This window comes from Echinops telfairi, unplaced genomic scaffold, assembly GCF_000313985.2.
Source record: "Echinops telfairi isolate 266 unplaced genomic scaffold, ASM31398v2 ScPeMD7_7457;HRSCAF=8495, whole genome shotgun sequence".
NCBI classification, from domain to species: Eukaryota; Metazoa; Chordata; class Mammalia; order Afrosoricida; family Tenrecidae; genus Echinops; species Echinops telfairi.
This window is the reverse complement of record NW_022111357.1, coordinates 44,759,263-44,772,550: the sequence shown is the minus strand read 5'-3', so window position 1 is coordinate 44,772,550 and position 13,288 is coordinate 44,759,263. Positions and strand designations below refer to the sequence as shown.

The 13,288-nt window shown below is 47.9% G+C and overlaps 1 protein-coding gene across 1 annotated transcript in view; it reads left to right on the top strand.

Moving 5' to 3' along the window:
• The first annotated feature begins 9,106 nt into the window (after positions 1-9,106).
• Positions 9,107-13,288, top strand: part of GATAD2A (GATA zinc finger domain containing 2A) — a 59,903-nt gene continuing 55,721 nt past the window's right edge. The window contains exon 1 of the mRNA XM_004705235.2: positions 9,107-9,154. The gene's annotated coding sequence lies outside the window, so the exon portion shown is untranslated. The remainder of the gene's footprint in view (positions 9,155-13,288) is intronic.

Genomic DNA, 13,288 nt, shown 5'->3' with positions numbered 1-13,288 from the left:
CGGGCGGGGCCACGGCCTCTGCGGAGAGGGGAGCCACGGGCCGGGCGGAGTTCAGCAGGGCCAGACCACCGAGCGTGGAAAAGTGCGCGGGTGCGTCCGGCCCGGTTCGGAGTGACTCTCTAGCGCGGTCCCAGAAAGTTCAGGGTGCACGTGGGGGCGCGGGGTGGGGGGTCTGAAAGTTGTGTGCTGCCGCTCCTCTTGTGCTTCTTCTCTCGGTTGTGGGGGGTGACGCTCCTGATGGAGTCCCAAGGAGGTGAGGGGGTAAGAGGGACTCGCTGGGGTGCGGGGCGGCACGTGGGCGGGCGGGTGGGGGTCCCTAGCAGGCGGTGACCCCGCCGCGACTGAAGCGGCGGGGCCCTTGTCATAATAAGAGTCCTTACCCCTCCCCCGTCCCTCCCCTCCCCGCCCTTCCGCCGTGACCCTCGGGCTCCGGTCTTTCTCTCTATTCCGCCCGGGGCCCAGCCCCGCGCGTTTGCCACCTGGGATAATTTGTTTTCTTCTCTCCCACCTGGACCAGGCCAGGTTCTGTGACTAGACAGCAGAAGGGATTATTGGCAAGGCTGGGATTGATCCCTTCAACGAAGAAAAGCTTGTGGGAAGGGCTGGGAGGACCTGACCAGGCGCACTGGAAGAGAGAGCACGACCTTCCTCGTATCTCAAGGGTTGCCCTGGGGGCAGAGTCCCCTGCCTCAGGGAATTTCATGGGGTGGCCTGATTCTGTAAGTGAAAGCGGCCTTATCTGGAGAGATCTGGATTCAAGAGATCAAAGTCCAGGACTAGCTTCAGCTTTCCTCTCTTCCTTGCTCTCCACTTGACTTCCTTCAGTTTTCTTGGAGCATGTTAAGCCTGGGATTCTGAGTGCTCTACAGTGCAGAAGGACTGACGGACAGCCCTGTTTAATTGCCGCACTCTTGAACTTCTTGTCCTGTTGGAAGTGGCAGCAAGTTCTTTCCCGTGTTAGGTTCCGGGGTATGTTGCTGGCATCGGTTTGTTGGTATGTGTGAGACTGGGCTTGTTAGACCAGAGCACAGCAGTGCTGGAGGCTCCCAGAAATGTGTAGGAGGCCCAGAACTGACGAGCCACCAAAATTCTGTGGCTCCTGTGTGTCAAGCACTGTGTGCTGGCATCTCTGGTTCCCAGAACACTCATTGTCGGTGTGTATATGTAATAATCCTCGCTTTACAGTTTGGGAAACTGAGGCATTTGAGGGTCTAGTCCAGGAGTGTGCTCTTGGTTAAGAGCCCAGTGTGGGGTGTTTAGGGGGAATTCCTAGGGCATGTTTTGACTACATGCCCCTTTCCACCCCCCTGGAGGTGGTGATGCTCTAGCCAACTTGGGGGTGCCATCTTGGTAACCTGCCTCAGCCCTGGCTGGTGGGACCATCATCCTCTTCTCAAGAAAGTACTTAGGGCTGTAGGCATGGCTGCTGGCTGACTTGGAGGGGGATTTGTTGGGCTTTCATCTTCCGTTTTCTTCCCTCTGGGATTCTGAGGCTGGGTCCCAACAGAGGACTTTGAGCTTTACACTGTGGTCTGGATGCACTGTTGTTTCCACTCCGATGACATCATTTTTCTTATGTCCAGTCATCTCTATTAATGCAGTATCATTTGGCAGATCTCACAAGCTTATGTTTTGATAGTGAGGGGGGAAAACGATTTTGCCACTCAGGTAGAATAGATTCTGGGAGGATTTCAATTTAATGGTAACACAGTTTTGTGGTTCATTTTGGAGTGCTTTTTTCCCCTTCTGATTCCAACTTTTGGATATCCGTGTTCTTTTCTCTGTTTTCAAAGGATAGGAGCATTTTTTAAAATACTCAATTCTCAACACTGCTGTAGTGCTTCTCACTTGTTATGCATCATTTATTTTGTGAATTTCTGGCTTTGCAAGTAGTGATTTTTTTGGGTTGATTTATTCAATAATTGTCAGTGCACCTACTGCGCATTCAGCACTGTGCTGGGAATCCCTGCTTGGTGGACAGATGAGTGAGGGAAAACCGTAATTAATCTCATAAACGTGCAGCTGTAGAGGGCAAAGGAGGTGGCCAGGCTTGAAGGGACATCATCGGAGTGGGTGGAGAGAAGGGAGAGTGCTTCAGCAGAGGGTGTGGGACTGAAGATCTTTGTTACTGTAGCGGGAGTCTGGGGTTTCCCTGAGAGCCTCAGGCCCCACTAGGGGAGAGCCAGGGATGAAGCCCAGTGTGCATGGTGAGTCAGTGTATGGAGTAGAATTGCTCCGTAGGTTTTTAAGGTTGTGACCTGTCAGAAACAAATCACCACGCCCATCTTCCAAGACACTTCTGGGTGGACTTAATCTTTCTGCTAGTCATTGAACATTGTAACCGTTTACGCCACCCTGGGACTCCAGAGGATGTAACAAAGCAGAGGAGCTACTCTGAAGAACGCTGGTGTTTTCTTGCTTGTGTTCATTGCTCTAGGGAGAAAATTAAGAATGATCCACAGTCTCAATATATCAGTTCCCAGTAGAAGCAAAACTGTGCCCTAAGTATAGGTGGATGGCCAGTACACTCTATGGCCTAAGAACTGGCCACCTCTGCTCTGACTTTACACAGATGGTGCCGTTTCTGTGCCATCACATTGGAGGGCAGGGTGAATTTTTGTACCTCACCTAATTAATTAAACTTATGCTTGTTAAGAAAATGAGGCAGAGAAAGATTAGTCTAAAGCTGTGGTTGAGTGTTCAGGAGCCTTCACTGTGAGGTTTTCAGGGAGCATTGTCGGCCAGGAAGAATGTGGAACCAGAAGAACAGGTCTGCAGTGCCACATTCTGGCTGACAACTGCCACCTGTAAGTGTGGTTGCTGGTTGGTTGGAGCAGATGCTCTTGAGTTGCTTATAGTTTTGGAAGGCAAGTGAAACAAGTCTGTCTTCCGTGCTGTCTCCCCCGGAAACTAAAAGGCTTTGGTTAACTTGTATTGAATGGGAGATGATGGCATCTAGGAAAGTTTGAAAGGTAGAAGCTGTTAGGCTGGGGAGCAAAGTCAAGGTGTTGGCCAGAGAGTGACCAAGTGCCTTGGTGTGACCAATGATGCAGGGTAATTGACACCCAGGTTCTGCAATGCTGTGATTCTAGCACATAGGATCCAGGACTTATTAGTTGGGGTTGTGGGCTTCCTGGCCCCCCTCACTCTCTAGGCTGTATTTATGACTTTTCCCTTTTTGCTGATTAAAATGTAGGTTAGTCTTTTAGTGGACAAAAGAGCTTTCTCTAGAATCCTGCCAGGTCTCCTTCAGAAGCTAGTGGGTGTGGGGGAGGGTCTTTGGCACCCATCCACTTAAATATGTACCTCACATAGAGGTGCTCCTGCTTCAGGGGTGAAGGTTCCTCAAAGGATTTGCTTTCCTTCCTTGGTTCCAGGATCCCTTGAGTCAAAGCCCTGAAGCCCAAAACCCCTGTTTTCAGTGGAAGCTTGCATCTGGTGTAGATTTGTTCTCAGGTGAATGGGTACCCAAAAGTCTCCCCCCAGCATGCTTTTGAGAGAATTTGGGGGCAGGTTTGCCTCTATAGGGTTAAGCTTGGCCTCAGAGAGCTGGGTGTGGCAGAACCTGAGGGAGGGGTGTGGTTGCCCAGGTGTGAGGAGGCCAGGACTACCAAGGTCTGGACTTGTTTGAGGTTGAAAATTCCTTCAATCTCACCTGTAGCTTACCCTGCAGGTCCCACCATGGTCTCACAGGCTAAAGCTGCAGGCTGCATGAATCTGGGTACTTCCCACCCAGCAGGTTCCATGTGGCTGACCTACCTGACTCAGACAACTACTGAGACTCATGCTATTTACAGTTTCTAAAAGGGCTAATAAGGTCCTCTGTGGAAGGCTGTGTGGGGTTCAGCACAGAGGCCAGCTGTAGACTGGCCATAGATTTTGCTTTTGTGACTTTCAGACTAGGGGCCCAGAGTGAACAGTAAGAGGGATTGCTCTGTTGTGAGTGCACAGAGCCCCCTTAGTGTTCTGCACTGCTGTGGCTCAGCTCTGTGAGCCTGCTCTTGTACTCATGGAGGATGGCGCATCATTCTAGAATGTGTCCTAGCCAGTGTCCCCTGCTGTCCCAACTACTGTTGGATTCACCTGACTACAAATTATAGACCCTTCTACTTGGAGAAGGGGTCAGCCTCTTTCACTATTGGCTTGCTGGCACTGATGCCTTACTTCCTGAGACCACCTTTCATCATTTGGATCAGTTGTGGGGTCCTGCCCTTGAGAACTGAGAAGAGTAGCCAAAAGCTGACTCTTGGCCTGGGCTTGGAAGCCTGTTCCTTACTGTGTGCCTTGCCCAGCCTGAATCTGGTCTTCTTTCGAGAATCACAGCTCAATGTGGCTTTGTAGGTGGGTAGAGAGGCTTTGCCAGCAGACAGGTTTTGCCACTGACCACCATTTCCTTAGTCTTCATTCAGCTTTAGGCAGGCCATCTCAGTGTTGTCATCTGTGAAATGGGGGTGGTATTGTTGGCTTCAGGGTGGCTATGAAGATGAGTGGGAAATGTTCATAGGTGGTCAGAGTATCCCAGCCCCCACTCTTGTACCTATATTCCCAAGGGCTTCTCCCCAAAACCCTAGCTGGGCCATAGGGAGACACTGAGGCTGAGGAGGAGTTTTCTTTATGATACAGTCCCACTATAGCCTGATAATTTTGGGCGTCACTGTAAGGAGATCACAAGCGAGAAGGACAGTCAGGTTTACCTGGAGGAAAATGAAGACACCTGCATACAAGAAGTTCATGGAAAAACTGTTGTATTTTTATTCCACCTTTCCACGAACTGTTTGAATCCATCCCCCTTATTTAATCCAAACAAATTTCTAACATTTTCAATGGTTCTTTTTAGTTGGCCTTGGTGTCAGTGGCCAGACTCAGCCCACCTTTCTTTCTGTTTAATCAGACTCAGCCCACTTTTCTTTAGTGGTTCGTTCAGCATGGCCTTGAGGGGAACAGTTTCCAGCATCCATTCCTGTCATTGAGTTTCTAGTTGGTACATTTTTTTTTTTTAACATTTTATTAGGGGCTCATACAACTGTTATCCCAATCCATACACACATCAATTGTGTAAAGCGCATTTGTACATCGTTTCTCAAAACATTTTCTCTCCATTTAAACCCCCGACATTAAGTCCTCATTTTTCCCCTCCCTCCCCGCTCCCCCCTCCTGCATGAGCCCTTGATAGTTTACAAATGGGTATTTTGTCATATCTTGCCCTGTCCGACTTCTCCCTTCATTCACTTTTCGGTTGTCCGTCCCCCAGGGAGGAGGCCACACACAGTTCCATGCAATTGGTTCCCTCTTTCCTACCCACTCTCCCTCCACCTAGTTGGTACATTTTTATAGCTGTAACACTACCACCACCACCACCACCCCTCTGCATGTTTTGAGTAGAACCCTGGTAGTATAGTATAGTATAGGTTATCACCAAGGTCAAAAGTTTGAAACCTTCAGTTGCTCCGCAGGAGAAAGATGAGACTTTCTAAAGATTTAGAAACCTACAAGGGCAGTTCTCCCCTGACATGTTAGGGTCACTATGAGTAGCTGTTGATTTGACTGCAATGAGATGTTTTGGGCACGCTCACTCTGCCAGCAAGCTCTTGAAATTTTGTTTTGTGGATGTGAAACTATTCACACTCACAACAGAGAAAGCACATTTTTCCTGTTGCTCAGTGTTGGAACTTTTGGAAGAGTACTCTCTAAGGTGGTAGCTGTTGAGTTGACCCTGACTCATGGTGACTCCACACACAATGGGAGGAAATGTTGCCTGGTTCTGGGCTATCCCAGGATCATTGAGGAGTTGGACTATTGTTGGCTGATTTTTGGAAGTTGATTGCCAGGCCTCCCTCTCCCCACTCTGTCTTAATTGGGAAGTGCTGCTAAATCTGCCCTAGCATCATAGGAACACACAACAACACACTGGCAGACCTATGTTAGCTGTGTATGATGTGCATTGGTTGAGAATGGAGCCTGGGTTTCCCACATGAAATGTGAGGATTCTGCTAAACAATCATTGCCCTTGCTCTATAAGGTAGAACAGTGTCGTTTTGAAGGTGCTGATTGAGTTGACTGTGTCATTGGAGACTTACTATATTCTTAGGACTTGTTTATCATTGACGGAACACTTGAACTGTATTTTCTGTAATCTCACATATATATTTCTATTCTCTGCATATGAAAGGGCAGTGCCCCTTCTCTTTTTAAACAGGGTGGTTCTTTCAGAAATTCTGTAGTCAGATCAATACTAGGGAATCTCTTAGGTTATTTGGATCCCTGGTAGAATTCTTGGATTTTCTGTGGATTATTTATTTAATGGATTATTTGTTTAACTGCCCTTCTCACAGATTCTACATGGGTCATCTGTCTCTTGCTTGCTCTTCCAAACCACTTTTGGTAATGTTTTTTGTGCTTATGTTGTGACTGGTACTGAAATTTAGGGAGAGCTAGGATTTGTCTGCGTTGAGATCTTGTTTGGGCACAGATGGAGCCCTGATGATGTAGTGGGGTACGAGATGGGCTGCTAACCCCAAGGTAAGTAGTTCGAACCCATTAGCTACTCTGTGGGAGAAAGATGAGGCTTTCTTCTCGGGTAAAATTTATAGTTTGGGAAACCCACTTGCCCAGTTCCACTCTGTCCAAAGGTTGACTTGATGGTTTTAAGTTTGGTTCCTTGGTTTGGGGCATAGATACGAATGCAATGAGTTTAATCTTCTTGTCTGCCTGTGTTTATCAGTTATATGACTTTAGAAACATTTTTGAGAGTTGAGCAGTAGACACATTTAGGTTTCACTGTGATTAACTTTCTTTACTAGGGGCATTAGTGGTTTAGGGGTAGAATTATCCCCTGCATTCAGGAGGCCAAGCCTTGAGCCCCAGCCAGTTGTCCTTCTGTGTGCAGCCACTACGTGTCTGTCAGTGGAGACTTGTGTGTTGTCACTTGAACAGATTTCAGCTGAGCTTCCAGGTAAAGATGGACTAGGAGAAAGGCCTGGTGATATACTTCTGAAAATTAGCCAGTGGAAACCCTGTGGGTGACAACAGTCTAATATGCAGCTGACCATGGAGGTGGCATAGGACTGAGCAGCATTTTGATTTATTGTGCATGGAACTGCCCTGAGTTGAGGTTGACATTTTGGCAGGTAACACAGCCTCTACACTTGGTTCTGATATCCCAGCACACAGACTTAACGATGTACTGGACAGCTCTTCATTTAGTCAACTAGATACTGAAGTCTGAGAAAGAGGTGCGGCCTGCCAGGGCTGACCACAGAGCAGGGTAGGGCCACAGCCCTGCCCCCTCTTAGAGACTTTCCTCCTGAGTTTGCTTGGCCCATCGTGACCACACTAAGGTCCTGACGCTACTTCCTCATCATGATGTTTGTTTTGCTTTCTTTGAACATGTTCTGGTTCTTCATCATTTAGGAAGGCTCACTGGCAGATTTCCTTCCTCAGTTAGGTCGTTTGGAGCCCTAAGCTCATCATAGGAGACCTTGGTGGGGATGGGATGCTGTTGGAGGACGCTCGCTGGGAGGTTTTGTAACCACAGGGCTGCCTTTTAAAGCAGTAGAGTGTTTCCAGTTCTGGGATTGAGTTGAGTGATGGCTTAAAATTTTAAATGCATAAAACTGGTTTTTGTGCCTATTAAGGAGAAAGGGGTGACACCTATTGTTCAGGTGATATGCAGGTGACCATTTCAAGATTCAGAAGTGTGATTGTGGGTATCAGGAGGAGCAGGCATGGATGTGCTCTGGGGTTGACAGTGGCCAGCCCTGGCTGGGAGTGGCCGGGACATAGCCCTAAAACTGCAACTGGGCCACTAAAACATGACCATAAAAAAAGCCCTTACCATTAAGATGATTCCAACTCATGGCACCCTCATGTATGTCAGAGTAGAACTGTGCTCCTAGGAATCTCTGTGGCTCAGTTATCAGAAGCCATTAACCAGGTCTTTCTTCCAAGGACCCTCCAACCTTTAGAGAGTTCTTCAAACCAACTCATAAGAGACCCAGTTAAGGAAATAAAACTTTTTTTTTTTCCCCTGAGGGTTAGATAATTAGGGTAGAGAACAGCCGGTGGGTTTCAAAGACTTGTCAGTGAGTTGCTCCAGAGTGAACTGAATCTTTCTGCTGCTACCCCAGTGAGCACAAGACTGCCCATCCTGGGTGAACGGGGTTGTCACAGGACAAGATGAAGTGAAAAAGACAAAAGGCAGCCAAGGACATTCTATGATGCTCACCTTCTCGACACAACCGCTGAAGACAAAGCTGGTGAATAAGCAAATGTGGTGAAGAAAGCTGATGGTGCCCGGCTATCAAAAAGTATAGCGTCTGGGGTCTTAAAAGCTTGAAGGTAAACAAGCGGCCATCTAGCTCAGAAGCAACAAAGCCCACATGGAAGAAGCATACCAGCCTATGCAACCATGAGGTGTCGAAGGGATCAGGTATAAGGCATCATCAGAACAAAAAAAATCTTACGTGAATGATGGGGGGAGTGCGGAGTGGAGATCCAAAGTCCATTAGTAGGCCACTGGAGATCCCCTTGCAGAGGGGTCTCGGGGAGGAGATGAGCCAGTCAGGGTGCGATGTAACAACGATGAGAAATACAACTTTCCTCTAGTTCCTAAATGTTTCCTCCCCGCTCCCACTACCATGACTCGAATTCAACCTTGCAACTCTGGCTAGACCAGAGGATGTACATTGGTACAGATAGGAACTGAAAATCCAGGGAATCCAGGGTGGATGAGCCCCACAGGACCAGTGGTGTGAGTGGCAAAACAGGGAGGGTAAAGGGAGCATGGGTAGGAAAGAGGGAACCAATTACAAGGAACTATATGTGATCTCCTCCCTCGGGGACAGACAACCGAAAAGTGGGTGAAGGGAGACGTCGGACAGGGCAAGATATGACAAAATACCAATTTATAAACTATCAAGGGCTCATGAGGGTGGGGGGAGCGGGGAGGGAGGGGAAAAATGAGGACCTAATGCCAGGGGTTTAAGTGGAGAGAAAATGTTTTGAGAATGATATACAAATGCGCTTTACACAATTGATGGGTGTATGGATTGCATAACAGTTGTATGAGCCCCTAATAAAATGTGTTGTTTTTTTTTTTTTAAAAAAAAGGCAGCCAAGGTGGCTGGGCAGGTGCCACCACAGAAAGGATCTCAAGGTGAGCAGCCCAAGCCATACCCATCTCCTGTGACATTGTCTGTTGTGCTGCCTGGTTTATTATGGAAGGAAGAGACTTAAAAAAATAAGGGAAACTTGGCTCTTAGGCAGTCTGTGGACCATTGCTGGCTACCTTTCTAAAGTTGTCTTTTAACAGTCTTGTCACATTCAAGAGCCTAATAATGTATAGCTTTACCCCACACCAATGAGGTCACCAAGGCAATACATAGCGTGGACATAAGAACCAGCAGGCCATTGGGTGATGGTGTGGAGGATCCCAGTGACCTTGGGCTCTGAGTAGTCTCATTTTATTCCTGAGCTCTGTGCAGATCCACTTTTTATTTGATGGATAATGTGGGGAAACTTGGGCTACTCTCATTGCTGTGCTACAGAGAGATGGTTTTCTTCAGTCTTTGATGTTTCTAATGTCTGTGGAGGTTTGGGGCCCAGAGGACGCAGTGAGCAGAGCATACACTAGGACTTCAGGATTTAGGTGAAATCATAGTGAGAAAGATCCCTGGTGGCATAATGGGTTGCACAGTAGATTGTAACCTCAAGGTCAAGAGTTCGAATTCACCAGCAGCTGGTGGGAGAAAGATTAGGTTTTCTGTAAAGATTTATTGCCTCAGAAACCCAAAGGAGCGGTTCCGCTCTGTTCTAGATGGTCAGAATTGAATTGGCTCTATGGCAGTGGTGGGTATAGTGGTAAATATGCTTGGAAATGTAGGTTCAGCTGATTACTGGAAAACTGAAGCAGGAAACCCTTTACGCCTCATCCTAAAAGGGGGATCCCTGAGAATTCTAGACAGAGTGTGAACTTGGAATTGTCAGGGAGGTGGCCAGGACAAAGGCTTGTGGGTAACAGCTGGGTGTGAGAGCTAACTGCCCTGAGCTTGCCTAGTGAAGAGTAAGAAGCAGGGACAGGTGCCAGGGACACCATAAGGGAAAATTGGGTTGGATTAACTGAGTTCCAGGGAATGAGCATGTAATTCAGCCAGCAGCTGTTGGGATCCCTTTTCTGCTGGACCTGTGCCATGGACTTGAGGGTCCAATAATGGGTAAAAGGGCCCGTTTCTGTTCTACCCTCAGGAGGGGTCTGCAGGAGAGGTCTGCAGAGGGTGCCCAGGAGATGGTGGTCTGGGATCACAACAGCTGCCTGACGATAGCCTATGGCTACAGAGTGTTGCATTGGAGGGTCTATGTCATCCACCTTTGGAACCCGGTCCCATACATCATCTGTGTGGAGGCCACATCTGTGACTCTGGCCATGGATGACTGCAAGAAGAGCAGAGCTTGGCTTGACCTTTTGTGCACACCTGTTTTCAACTTGGTGGTGGTCTTACATAAAATCCATGAAAAGGCATTTTATTACTGAAATAAAATAGCTGGGAGACCATCTTGCACACATAGGATGTTTGTACTTCCCTGTTCCCAAGGGTGAACAAGCAACAGATGAATGGACACAGATCTTAACTTTGCCTGAGAAAGAGCTTCCCAGGTGTTTGAGTGGCCAAGGCAGGCCCTGGGAGCTGGGTGGTAACCTGCATTTTCTAGATTCTGAGGATTTTTTGGCTAGGTGTTTCGGAAACTTTCCCCCCAAAGTACCAGAACCATTAAGACACTTTTTTGAAATATCACAAATGAATTATTCCAACAGCTGCTGTTTTCTGGCTTTGGAAGGCTTCTTTGTTTCATGCATTGTTCAAATGTCTTGACTTGGTGGATTGGGGAGAAGACACATGGGTGTACCACTGGGAAATTGGTTTTGAGAGTGAGGAGGGCTCCATGGAAGGAACAACATCCTGTAATTTGGCACCTTGAAAAACATGGCTTAGGTCAATGAGTGGCATCTGGCTAGTGATAATCAAGACCTTATCTAAGTCCTGATGTTGGTGACAGAGTCGTGGCACCAGAAATGCCCTGGTTGAGTCTCTCCTGGCATCTGTGGGTCCTGGCTCTCCTCTCCTTTGGTTTTGGTCTGCTTTGTTGCTTGCTGTCTACGTGCTCAATATTGAGTAAGAGAAAAGGGGTAGGTAGCCTTCATGTGTTCTGGGAGACTCAGTTACTGAATGAAGTGTGGTTAGAATGTATGTGTCTTTGTCAGAATGAAGAAAGTTGGTCCTGGTTTATGATGCAGACCAGATAAGTCCCTTTCCTTGGCTTGTAAATTGGCCCTAGGGGCTCAGAAACAAGGACTTGGTCAACAGAGATAGGTCATCGCCTTTTACAAAAGGGATGTGTGCTGAGCCATTGAACGGTGGGGACTGGTGTATGGGCTAGTATTCATTCCTCCTTAAGGAATTGCTATCTGTACTGATCCTTTTTTGTCCTATAAGTTTTCTCTGAACTAGGAGATGAATTCAAATATAGGATGGTCTTGGGGACACTGCCCTGATGGTTTGGGTTTGACTGGGCCTGGGAAACCAGCTGACCTGGGCTGGATTTCCATTTGACATCTTGTTAAGCTATGTGGCATTGGGGAAGCTTCATTGGTCTCATCTGTAGGCTGTGATTAATAAGGAATGGTGCTACCATGCATGAGGTGTGGGTAGTAATGGAGGTGTCTTGGCATGAGGTGCAGGCAGTAATAGTAGTAGAGGTACCGCATGTGAGGTGCAGGTATTAGTAGTAATGGAGGTTCCTTGTATGAAGTGCAGGTACTAAGCAATGGAGGTATCTCATATGAGGTGCCGGTACTAATTAATAATAATGGAGTTGCTTCGTCGTGTGAGGTGCAGGAACTAATAGTATTGGAAATATTTACTGTGAGGTACAGGTCATAGTACTAATGGAGGTATTGTGTGGAGTGTGGGTAGTATACCTTGGTGGTTTTAAAGATTAAATGAAATCAGGCATGTCGAGTGCTTGGCACAGGGCCTGGCACCAACAGAGAATTCAGTAAGCTTAGCCACTGGTACACTTTCCTTTGTCTTCCTTTAGTAACAAGATTTTTCAGTATTTTAAAGATGGTTCTCCCTGCCCTGCAGTGGTCATAAATGGGCTATCTATATCATTTTACTCTGTGCCCAGCAGGAACTCTCCATGAAGAGCAAGCCAAAGAACTCTTCTGGGGAGGCCTGGGTGTGAGGATGACAGGACCCTCCTTGGTGGTATGTCACTGCATCATAGGTACAGGTACTTAAGACCTGCGTCTGATAGGCAGTTAGATAAACATGGGACAGCCTCAGACGATGGGGGAAGAGTGGTCTCTGTGGTGTGGTGGGTCTCTTGGAGGGAGGTGGAGGCAACACTGTCGTGTGAGACAGTCTTCAGAGAACAGGGCACTGTGAGCCCCTGCTCTCTTCTCCTCCCTTTCCACCAGCTCCTTCCAGCCCAGGCTGTGTGCCCTCACTGCCAGTGGCTGGTAGCACTGGTCTGGGGCTTGGAGCTTGAGTAGTGCCTAGGGTTGAATAGGTGGGCTCCATGGGGAACTGCCTATAACTAGAGGGTTCTCTGGAATAGGTGTTGCGTTCCTTACAGTAGGCACAGCCAGAGGGGTCCTGGAGTTGGATGTATACTGGACATGGCCGGGGCAATTATCACTTTGTCCCTGCAGCTTCGTCTGCACAGGCCTTCAAGGCCTTCAGGCTTCACAGTTTGTTCTCTGCTTCTGAAAACGTGCCTGGGAGATGCCTGTAGTGGAGCCATGTCCCTACTGAGCACCTTTGGGTGGCTTATCCCATAGCAGCTCCCAGTGACTTAAGCTCACAGTGTAGATAGAAGTCCAGGAAGTATCAGAGAGGCATGCAGGAACTACGGATAGGGTGGATGGGATCTGAACTTGAGGGCTGGGGTAGCCTCGTTTCCGAATGGGTCTGAGAATGGAGAGGAGCAGAGAGCATAAGTTGTACATGGACCCTTGGAGCTGAGTGTACTTCCATGAGTGCACATGCTGAGAAGATGTGTGATGTGCATGTTTATGCTTGTACACGTGTGTATACATGCATGCCTGGTGCATGTGTGTGTATGTCACCCTGTTTGTCTGTGGGAGTTGAGCCTGTTGTTGTGTGCAAATGAAAGGGGGGGTGAATTCTGGATACTATCACAAGAATTTTTCCCTTCAGGACATTGGGCCTCCACTCAACGCAAGAATACTTTCTTCTATTAAATTGGCATTCTATGATGCTCACCTTCC